The 11,310-nt window shown below is 50.3% G+C and overlaps 1 protein-coding gene across 2 annotated transcripts in view; it reads left to right on the top strand.

Annotated features, from left to right (window-relative positions):
• Positions 1-1,075: 1,075 nt before the first annotated feature.
• RIN2 (Ras and Rab interactor 2) overlaps positions 1,076-11,310 on the top strand; it is a 222,561-nt gene continuing 212,326 nt past the window's right edge. For both annotated transcript variants that reach the window (XM_045981053.1, XM_045981050.1), the window contains exon 1: positions 1,076-1,161. The gene's annotated coding sequence lies outside the window, so the exon portion shown is untranslated. The remainder of the gene's footprint in view (positions 1,162-11,310) is intronic.

Below are 11,310 nucleotides of genomic sequence, written 5' to 3'. Positions count from 1 at the left end.
GGGGAGGGTGACCTTAGGGCTCCAGGAAGTTGAGTTATGGGTATCTGAGAGTTAAGACTATGGATAGGAATGTTTTTCCCTTGTGTATCACGTACACATTGGTACAATGATGGAAACTCAAGTCCTGCGGGATTGTGATCTTTATCAGTTAACCATTTGTTTTTCCCTTTCCTTAATTCTAGGGCAGCCAGGAGTGCCTGGGGACTGTCGCAGGTATCCCACCTGGAGTGGGGTGTGGGTGGTGAGGGTGTCGTAGGATGTCAGCTTGTGCTTTGCCCTCAGCTCGCCTTCAGCTCCCTCATCTCCTAGGCGTTCTAAGGGTGGCTCGGAACTGAGCTAAACAACATTCAGCCTCCCAGCTGCTCTGGTTCCCTGGGGTCCTGGCGGAGGGGGGGCGCGGGGCGGGGCTGGGCAGCTCTGCACACTCCGAAACCGACCCTGGCCACGAGCGTCCCAGCGGGGATGCAGCAAAACATCCCCCAGGGAGAGCCCCGCAGCTGCCCGGCTCTGGAGCGCCTCTGAGCCCGAACAAAGGGCCGGAGCCCACCCGGGGCCTCCCTCACAGAGGCTTCCCAGCCCTCGGGGCTGATCCCGGGGTCTGCGCCCGGTGGTGCTGGCGGCTGCCCGGCTCAGCAGTGAGTGCAGAGAAAGGAGACAGAGAAGAATCTCTGAGAACAAAACTCGCGTTCTCCCCAGGGAGCGCAGAAGAGCCGGGCGGCGGCGCCGAGGCGCGTCGGGAGCTGCTCCAGCCAAGTTTGCTTTGGGTTAGATCAACTTTCTCGGTCCCGGCTTCGCCCGGTTGCAGCAGCCAGGGTTTCCGGTCACCCACAGGCGCCTAGGCTGCACGTCCCGAGGGGCGGAGGGGAGCCCGCACGAGGTGAGCGGGCAGCCGGACACCGGGTCGCGCAGGCGCCTTCCTCTACCCCTCGCCTCACCCCCGCCTCGTCCCCTCCGCGGGCGCCGGAGGGTGCTGGGGGAAGGGGAGGAGCAGCACCGCAGCTGGGGGAGGGCCGGAGGCAGACACAAAGCCCGTCCCTCCCCTCCCCGGCTCCTCTTTCTCCTCCTCCCGCTCCGCCCCGGCGGGGAAACCCAGCCCCGCGCGAGTCCGCGGGGCTACCGCTCGCCCCCGCCTCCGAGACCTGCGGGGAGGGCCTGTGCGAGGTAAGGGGCGGCGGCCGCGGAGACCCCACCCCAGGTGCGGTACCCAGCACCTCAGGAGGCTCCGGGGCACGGGCGGGGGCTGAGCGGGGTTCGAGGCGCGGGGTGCTGCTGCCCGCACCGTCTTCCCCTTCGGAGGGGACCTGGAGGGAGAGCGCGAGCGAGCGTCTTCTGGGGGCTGTGGGAACGGGTGGGGGAAGGGGCGCCGGGGAGGGCGATGCTTGGACCCGGGCAGGGTGACCTTCCGGTGCCTCGGGGCGACTGCAGGTCCCGGTAGGGTCGTGGAGTATATATCCTCATGCAACCCCTGCGGGGGTGGGGTGAGGGGCAGCCGGAGGGTGCGGGCGCCGGGGGCTCTAGGTGCACAGTGTATGCGTGCACGCGGGAGGAGGGAGAAGGACCTTTGTAGAGTTCTACCTGCGGGGGCCGCCCGTGGGGTGTCAAGTGCGCCTCATGCCTGCGAGCGCGGGCGGGACTCGGGGTCGCACCGCCCCGATGCCCAGGTCCGCCCCGGTGCGTGCAAGCAGTCCGTGCACTGGGCAGACGCCGGGGTCCGAGGCTTCCTCCTCCCCCGGCAGAAGATCCCGCAGGAAGGTGTGTGAGTCCGACCTGGGAGCGCTGGGCTGTCGCGGGGATTGATGGCTGCATAGCGGGAGAAGGAGGAGCCTGGGGTTCCTGCCGGGAAGGGACGGGGGCCACTTTCCTATCCTCAGGCCTCCCGCCCCCTTGTGGGCTCGGCCTCCACCCTTGGCCTCAGCTTCCACCAGCGAGGCGTCCACCCATCCTGTCACTGGGCCCCCTCCACGTTCGGGGGACAGCAGGATTTGCAGAATTCTGCTTTAAAGCCTGTGATTTGTTGCCAAGAAACACAGGGCGGGACCGGGCCCCTTGGGCCCTAAGAGGCGCCTTTCTTCACAAAGATCTCAAATCCTTTGGGTTTTCCTAATTCAGCAGAGGAGGCTCCACACAAACCGGTCATGCAGTGGAGCCCACTTATTTGTAGGCCTAATGGTTTCTGGAACATTGGGGTTTCTTAGGAATCTATTGTCATCAATAAGGAAACCTCAAAGCAGTCTTCCAGCAACAGGACTTTGACAATATTGAGCAAAAATAAACAATTGGCAGCACTCAGTAATTAACATGGTTATTTTAAGGCAGTATTTTAAAAAATAAAATGTAGTGTAAAAAATCCACGATGAACAAAATAACCAACATTTTAAATGAAGACAGGTTTTGTTATGCCTTGCGTTACTGTGCAGTGGGGACAGTGGTTTCCAGTGACCCTCAGTTTGTCTGGTCCCTGCCTGGGAGTTAATGAGGGTTGACAATGACCTGCAGCAGATTAGGCAATGCTGGCTTTATATACAGTTTTTTTTTTCCCTGATAGTACAGCTTTTTATTAACTTTTCACATCGTCCAAATATGGGAGAATATTTTGATAGGTGTGCAGACATGTATGCACTTTCCTTTTGGCCTCAGGTTCCAGTATGTTTCTAGAACATCTTGACTCCCCTGTGCTGGGGTACTAGGATAGCTCCACAGAGGGCATCAGGGTGTCAGGGATTGGGTGGGGCCTGGAACAGTAAGGGGCCCTTGCATTTGGGACTGGAGAAGAAGGCTGGTGGTTGACAGGAATTGTGGGGGCTTGGGACTGCTCCCAGCAGTTGGAGACTGAGGACATGAGTAGAGAACCTGCTACCAGACCTCCTTTGTCTGCTGGCATTCTGCAGACAGGTTAGGTAAGTAGAGAAGGAGACCTAAAATAACCCACACTTGACCCCCTCGCAGGGGCAGCTGTGAGGAGCTTGACTCCCTCTAGGGCTCTGGTATGTGCTTGTTTGCCAGAGAGAACTTCCCAGCAGCCCTTCTGTCCCCACTTAAGTTTCTAATGGTTTCAGCTGGGAAGGTTTCCTGAGGTCCCTCCTCCTTTCCCTGATAAGACACCCCCTCAGCATCACCACAATTCCTTGTGTATCACTTCTGAGTAGTACGCAGGGGACCCCACTTACCCACTGAGAACAAGGTCAAAAGCCAGATTCTACAACATAGAGGAGTGGGTGTTGAAAAGAATGAACCAAAGTATTCTTTGGTAAACACACAGCAAGATGTACATCCTTAGCAGATTGGCCATATTTTTATAGTGCATTGCAAAATGTTTTTACGGATAGCACCTCAGTTGTTTTTCACCATAGTATGATTAATTCCATTAGTTAGGTGAGAAAACAGAGGTCAGGAGAGGTCAAAGCACCAAAGTGGGCACCAGGGCTCCAAGCACAGTAGGCATTTTGCTGAACCACAGCTCACTTGCTAGAGGTGACTCTGTCCAGAGGTACAAGCCCAGCAGTATCTGTCTAGAGCTGAATTTAACCAGGTTGTGTTTAGGGTACAACTTTATTTAAGAATTACAATAGATACGTAGACAGATAGATACGCACGTGGGTGGCTCAGTTAGTTGAGTGTATGACTCTTGATTTCAGCTCAGGTCATGATTTCAGGGTCTTGAGATTGCACCCCAAGTGGGGCTCTGCACTGGGGGTGGGGCATGGTTAAGATCCTCTCTTTCCCTCTCCCCTTCCCTGCTCGTGTGCGCGCTCTCTCTCTCTAAAAAAAGAGAGAGAGAGAGAGAGAGAGAGAAATTTCTAAAGAATTATAGTGATAGAATACTAGAACGCATTAGAAAAAATGCTAATATTAAGCAGGGTTTCCTCTGCAGGACTTTTTAGTGCCTATGTTACAGTGTACACTGGGACTTTTTAGGATGACGCCGTAACATGGACTGTTTGCCAGTTTCCTTTGGCCGCAGAACACTCTTTCTCATGAAGCATCTTTAGGATCCAGTGTTCCAAGGAGTCCACTTTGGGAAATGTTTAGTTCACCCCAAGTGCTCTTTTAGTTCACCTTCTGACATCTAGGCAGTTTCCAAGGAACACTGGTGCTTCAGATGGCAAAACCTCTATATTCTGGCCTTTAAAAAGGCACAGTAATCCCCCCTCCACCTTGTAAGGTGTTAGTTTGCAGCTGCCGTGCGTCTGATTAACAGGACTCAGTTTTCCAGGGTCTGGTCAGATCTGAGGAAACCAAAGGAGTCGAGTAAACAATGCAAACAAGCGTGTCTTCATGCTGCTTAGAAGCCGGCAGATGTCAGCCAGCTTTGCCTGAGCTTGCCTCCAGTGTGGCTTGTATGTGAAATGGCAGCATAGGGATCTGGAGCTGAGACACATCTTGCTTGATCACCTCCACTGAGTGGGAAGGTGCACCCAGGATTTTCAGTTGTCTTGCTTCCTCTCTCCCTGGGAGCTGGCAGTGTGGATTCTGTAGGATGTCTGCATTTACTCTTGAAAAGGTAACTGCTGGAGCTGGAACCAAGGGCTGCTGATGGGATCCACCAGCCCACAAGCACCCATTGTTGGAAACCTGGTCTTTGTAAGAAAGAGTTTGCCAGAAACCAGCCATTCCATACTTTTCATAGAGGGGTAACCCTGGATGTCCAGCCTTGTTTGCACCGAAGGGAGAAGGTGAACAGGGGAAGCCAGAGTTTGTATTTCAGGGTTTCAGGGGAGGGTGGCGGGCTAGCAGGGCCAGCAGAGGAGCCTTGGGATAGGCGATGCCATCATCAGAGAGGGCACAGCCGCAAGCAGACATTCAGGGATCTCCAGGGTTGAGTGAATTTATCTGAAGATTTGTTTCACAGATGTTTCCAAAGCATGGAGAGGAAGTAGTCTCTGGGACCTGTATTGATCTGTATTGATTAGGGTGATATCACAGAAGTCAGGGAAAGGTGTGTTTTGAGAAAAATGGAACTATCGTGTGTGTGTGTGTGTGTGTGTGTGTGTGTGCGCGCGCGCGCGCGCACGTGTGCCTGTGCATGCCCTTCTGCATTGGAGGCCAAGGAAGAAAATGGGAAGGAAATACTGAGTGTGATTTTTGTCTTGTTTTGTTTTTTAGTTTGAAAGTATTGTGGAGGAAGAATTTCCTCTGCCCTTCAAGGCCCCTCTAGCAGGACTGAGAATCAAATAGATGGGGTTCTAGTGAGCCAAATCAACAGGAGAAAATCAAATTTAATTACATATATACAGGGAATCCACACAGACATGAGATTCCCAGGACAGTTAGGCAGCATGAGGCAAAGGAGAGGGATAGGAGGGTCTGAGGTTGCCCTATTATACAGGTAAGTTTCTTAGGTCCAGAGGCATCTCTGGTACCTGCAGGCAGTTGAGGGGGAGGTAAAGAGCTTTTCCCAAATCTCCTGGGTTTTGATTGCTTGAAGTCAAAATAATCTTCATGCCTTGTGGCCCATCTTGGGGGTGGCCTCTCTTCGCCCCTACAAAAGTCCTGTATGTTACACAGATAGAAATTTTCAATAAGCAGCTGCAGACACAGAGTCACTGGGGCATGGTGGGGACTGAAACATGGGAGCTGATGAATTTAACCACAGAGAGACCACAGGCCCAGCAGAAAGGGGTCAAAGCAGAACCAGGAAGCCCACAACCAGGAGCAGGGGTAGGGTTTATGAAGTCAGGGATGGGGAGGAAGAACCTGCAGCAGTGAGTGGGACTGTCCAGGGTTTTCAACCTGTGACTTTGTGGCCTGCATCTGTTGTCATTGATCTGGGCCTAGTCTGTCCCATGTCATTAAGTATTTTTACTATCATCCCTGAGAAGTGTGGAGTGTCTGCTGAGAGTGTGAACAGAACCACACAAGTTAATGCAGCTGTTAGCAAACCCACTCAAAAGCATTATTATTTTGAATGAATACATGATTAAATGACATTGCTTTTTGTGGTAGAAACAGTTTTTGAACTTTTTTAAAAAAAATATTTATTTATTTGACAGAGATTACAAGCAGGCAGAGAGGCAGGTAGGCATAGAGAGAAAGGGGGAAGCAGGCTCCTCGCTGAGCAGAGACCCCGATGTGGGGCCTGATCCCAGGACCCTGAGATCATGACCCAAGCCAAAGGCAGAGGCTTAACCCACTGAGCCACCCAGGTGCCCCTGAACTTGTTAATGGTTTGGCAAAAGCCTAAACAGAGTCATGTGCTGTAGAAGAGCCTCAGAAAATAAAGTTGGATATGGCCAGGAGGTTGTGTGGACAAGGCTGTAGATACCCCATCCTGTGGAAATGTCTTATTCTGATCAAGAATCTTTGGTGGCGGGGCGTCTGGGTGGCACCATTAATTCTTCCAGGCAAATCTTATTCCATGGGGTTTGTCTGGAATTATCCTCAGCTTGGACACTGATTTAGGAAGACTGGATCATTTTTGCTCCTCGTCTAGTAAATTGCAAACAGAATGTAACCTGCGGGCCTCGGTTGTGCATATTCAGGCCACACTGGTGTCTGGTTTTGGCGCTGCTACCAGGTGTGGGGTCCTGGCTGACTTCCGGGACTCCGTGGTCGCCTTGGGATCAGAGATCTGACAAGTGCAAGTGTTGTGCTATGATTCCTGCCTCACGGGCCCTCCAGCCTAGCAAGGGATGCTTAGAGATGCTAGCGAGTTTAGGACGGTGCAGTCGGTGCTTGACTCAGCAGACAGACTTGTGCCAAATTTGACCCTGAAAACTCCTAATTAAAGTGGTTTGTTATTTTCCTCTGTGATTGTTTTTCCCCTGGCAGTTTGGGGGTCTGAATGAGAACAAAGATAGATGCTCTTTGTCTTTAAAGAAGGGGTTTTCTTTTTTATCAGGTCTTTCTTAAATAAACAAAGGGGTGGGGGAGCATTTCAGGGGCTCCTCTGGATCAGCACCCTGAAGGAAGGAGACTCTGCCCCCATTTTGTGGCTTCTTAACAAAGAAACAGAAGGAGGGAGGAACCAATGAGATGAGCAGATGGGAAGGGCCCCACAAGGTTGATGAAGGGTGCTTTCCTCAAAGCTGCTCACTTCTCACGTGGGTGAGGTCTGATGTCTGAAGGTGCAGTCAGACCTGACAACTTCTTGTCCCTCCCCCAGGGTGGGAGCCCTCCCCTGGCCATCTGCCCTTGGGGTCCAGCACCCACTCTGTCCGTATTCTGGGATTCCTGTCTTGACATAGACTTTACACATACTTGGTATTGCAGTCTTTCTCTGGGCACATCTCATACCTCTTATGCCTAATATTTTCAGCTAATGTCTTCCCCTAAATAGTGTACAGGGTGACCTTGGTCTATGAAGTATTGTAAACAATATAGGTAGCCTATATTATAATGTTGGCTTGGGCGATCCCTTTCTCTTAAACTGAATTTTCACAGGACTCTGGTACCTACCAGAGATGGAGTCATATCAAAGAGCGGGGGCCAGAACAGGGCACAGTGACCTCTTTCTATTAAAGCATGCTGTGGTGGCATACAGAAGGGGCACTTTATCCTGTCCTGGATGTCGGGAGAGGATTCACAGTGAAAGGGAGTAGCTCTGACAGATGGGTTATTTGGTGATGGCTAGTAACCAGTGGGTTTCAGGTAGAGGAGTGTCACATACAAAGAATAAGAATCAAGAGGAGGGAAGTGCTTTTGGAGAAAGAGCTCTCCTGATCATTATGGCTCCACTTAGAATGTGAGGTTCCTGCTTGGGTTCTGGGGAGTGTGGAGGGAAGATGTGTGGCCTCAATCCTCTCCTGGCCTCAGCCTGGGAAGGGCGGTGAGAACTGTATGTGTGGGACTTGTGGAGGACAGTTTAGGACAGTGTCATGTCCTAAAGAATCAAACTAGAGGGATGGGGAGAGTCTGGGTCAGGAAAATGATCATCCACACAGTCTTGTCACAAAGCCCTGCTCAAGCTCTGTGGGGAGTTGTGCCCTATTTTTGATTTAAGGAGAATCTCACCTCCCTTTGTCTCACAGAAAAGTTCTGGAGACTACGTAGGGCCCACCGAGTGGCTAGATCAGAGGCCAGCTGCCTGGAGTAGTTCCATCCTGTGTCAGTCAGTGTTTGGCCAAGGGATGCCCCTCGCACTTCAGCTCTTTCTGCGTGCAGGTGGAGTGGGTCCCATCAGCCTGAAGCCATCCTCCCACAGAAATGGGTGCTGGCCTAGGGAGGGAAAGTGGTAGAGGGGTCTGAGGGGTCATGGGCAGACCACCGGCAGCATCTGTCCCTGTCTGGGATGCTTGTTCTCAACCTGATAGCCAGGGGAGGGCAGACAGTGGGGAAGAATTAGCCCCCTTCACTTCCTGTGATGGTATGAGGAGCAGGAGTTCCTTACTGACCCTCAGCCATGAGGCTTATGCCTCCATGGTCTGTGAGTGGGCACACTGGCCCACCAGAAACCATCTTGGATGCTTCCCAGTTGTATTCACTAACCATGGTTTTACTGCAGACATTTATGTCCTCCGATCATATTGGAAATACTCAGTGTAATCACAGGATGCCTGTTACTATGTAAATATCCTTTTTGGACATAGTAAGCTCATTGTGTCTACCATCATTGGCTCCCGGTTCCTTGAACACTGGTGAGATGTAGGATGGTGGACATCGAGAACCATGGGTCTAAGAAACTGAGAACATTTAGATCTGAAGGAGAATTTCTTAATTGTGTCAGGAAAGGGCAACCTACACCCTCACTGTCCTGGCCAGTCATTTGTCAGATTCTTAATCCATAAATACATGTAAGCATCTGAGAGCACGTACCTGTACCTGTCACCACCATCCTCTCCTCCCATTTCCGGTGGGTGCAGGGCATAAGACAGTGAGATAATATAATTTGTTTCAAACTAGCCAGTCACAGGCAGCCTCAGAAAGGAAGCACCCTGTTACCAGGCGGGTGCAGTCTAACATGGAGATGCTACCAGTGTTTCACCAGTAGGAAATCCATGCATCTGCTCTTCTGAGCCTGTAGCACTTGGAATAATGGTTGAGACAGAGAAGTCAGAATAACATAGCAGGATCCTGTGGAATCTGGTGAGATTTTAAGCATCGTGGTTCAGAATCTCAAGAGATCTGTCATGATAGGGTGTGATTTGGACAATTGATATAAGATGGAAATCAATCTCTTAGGTTTTTTCTAAGGCATTTTTCATTTAGTGTAAGAATCAAGAAACCAGGATGCCTGGGTGGCCCTGCCAGTTAAGTGTCTGCCTTTGGCTCAGGTCATGATCCCAGCGTCCTGGGATTGAGTCCTGCATTGGGCTCCCTGGTCAGCAGGGAGTCTGCCCCCTCTGCTCCTGCTCTCTCTCTCACTCTCTGTCTCTCAGAATAAATAAACAAAATTTTAAAAAAAGAATTAAAAAACCATTAAAATTATAATTGCAAGAGAGAAAGTGATCAGCTCTAAGGATGAAAGAAAATGAATAGTACAAAAGTATAACATTTTAGCTACTATTTTCCCGTGAATCCATGTAAACTTATGAGTCTTAGCTGGTCTTTAATATGGAGGAATTCTTTACACATCCCACAAAGGACGATATAATGAAGGTGTGAAAATCTTTGGGGAAATCTGTACTCGATTGTTCTAGAGAGGAAAGGAACCTGGTATAAGAGCCAAGACTTCATAGTTCTAAAGGATTGTGATGCCTTTATAAAATAAACATCATTCTAGAAATAGTGATAAAAATCATAAACATAGCCAAATGGTTGTTGAAGGCTGATTGAATGGAAGGTACCTTACAACAATATGATTTAGTATTACTTCACGTAACAAAACTATCTTTGAGGGAAATTTTCTTTTGGTGAACGCTGGAAAGACTGACCAAAATAAGATACCACTGGACTTCAAACATTTTTATATCCCATATGAAAAGCCTAGCACAGAAGCCAGGAGAGCGCCCTTTGACCGATAAAACATTTTCTGATAAAGTATTCAACAGAAAATCTCTGGAAATGAATGTTGGTGGGGGAACACAGTTTGCCTTGCCCTCATTCTGAGGAGCAATTAGGAAATCTTGTTTTTCTTGCAGAGTTGCTTTGGTTCAGCGACAAACATACTCTACTGTCCACTGACCCTGCAGCTTGGCTGCTGTCCCTTATCTGCGTCATGTCTGCATCTGTCTCCTTCCAACCTGGATTCCATGGTCTGGGATTAGAGCCCTTTCTCTGCGTATATCTTCTTTGTCTTGTCCTCTCTCTCAGGAGACTCCCCTGCCTAAACCCAACCCTGGCTGAAGCACCCCTTCCCTCGCTGGTGCCTGCTCCAGGCAGGGGGGCTTGGATGTGGACGATCCATTGTTCTTAACCCATCCACTCTCCTGCTTAGATCAGTCTTTGATAAACTTTTTTTTTTTCTTTAAATCACATCCGTATATTATAGGAGAGATATAAAATTTGGGGAACTAACACTTACTATGATATTTCCCTTTCCCTCTGATCCTGTCCTGTTTCATTCACTGAAAATGTTCCAATGGCAACCTTCTAGAATGATATCACACCCCACTAATGGGTTTTGAAAAAAAGATGCATTGGATGATTATTTCAAGATTCCTCCCTTCTCAGACTCCCCAAACCCTTCTTGCTCTCAGTTGATGACCTTACTTATTTCACTGAGAAACTAGAATGAATCTGAAGAACTCCATCAGTCCTAGCTTAAAGCTACCACCAGACCTCCACCTGTGTCCACGTGTGCTGTCCCGTCTTCGTCACAAAGCATTAAACATCGGTGCTCTTCTGGGGGTCCGCCCCTCAGCTGCTATGGCAAATTCTGATTTCTCTTGCATACTCCAGCATTTGTCCCCTGTCTGTCCTGGGTCATCAAGTCTTTCCCCACCCTCTTGGGTCATTTGCATCCAGGCACAATCATCCTGCAATATTGCCCATCTTCAGAGGACCTACCTTGACCCCACATCTGCTACCAGTTCCTGCCTCCTCAACTTGGCCTTACAACAGAACCTTCCATTCTTTCCTACATCTGATCCCATGAAGATGTTGCTGCTGTACTGATCCTGTCAGGTTCCCCCGTGACCTCCCTGCTGGCACATCCAGTGATCAGTTTTTGGTCCCCATCTCCTTCCATTTTCCAGTAGCACCTGACATGGTATTTGTCCTTCCTTGTTATAAATACTTGGCTCTTGCTTCTCCTACTTCACTGGGGGCTTCTCAGCCTCCTTTGCTTCTTCTCATTTCCTTGATCCCTAAACATCAGAGTGCCTTGGGGCTTGGGGCCTGGGTTTCTTCTTCCCACTGATACCTGTGCTAGGTGACCTCAGCCAGCCCCACTGCTTTAAATAACCTGTGTGTGTGAATCGACTCCAGGTCAGG

This window comes from Meles meles, chromosome 16 (assembly GCF_922984935.1).
Source record: "Meles meles chromosome 16, mMelMel3.1 paternal haplotype, whole genome shotgun sequence".
NCBI lineage: Eukaryota > Metazoa > Chordata > Mammalia > Carnivora > Mustelidae > Meles > Meles meles.
This window is presented reverse-complemented; position numbering and strand designations above follow the sequence as displayed.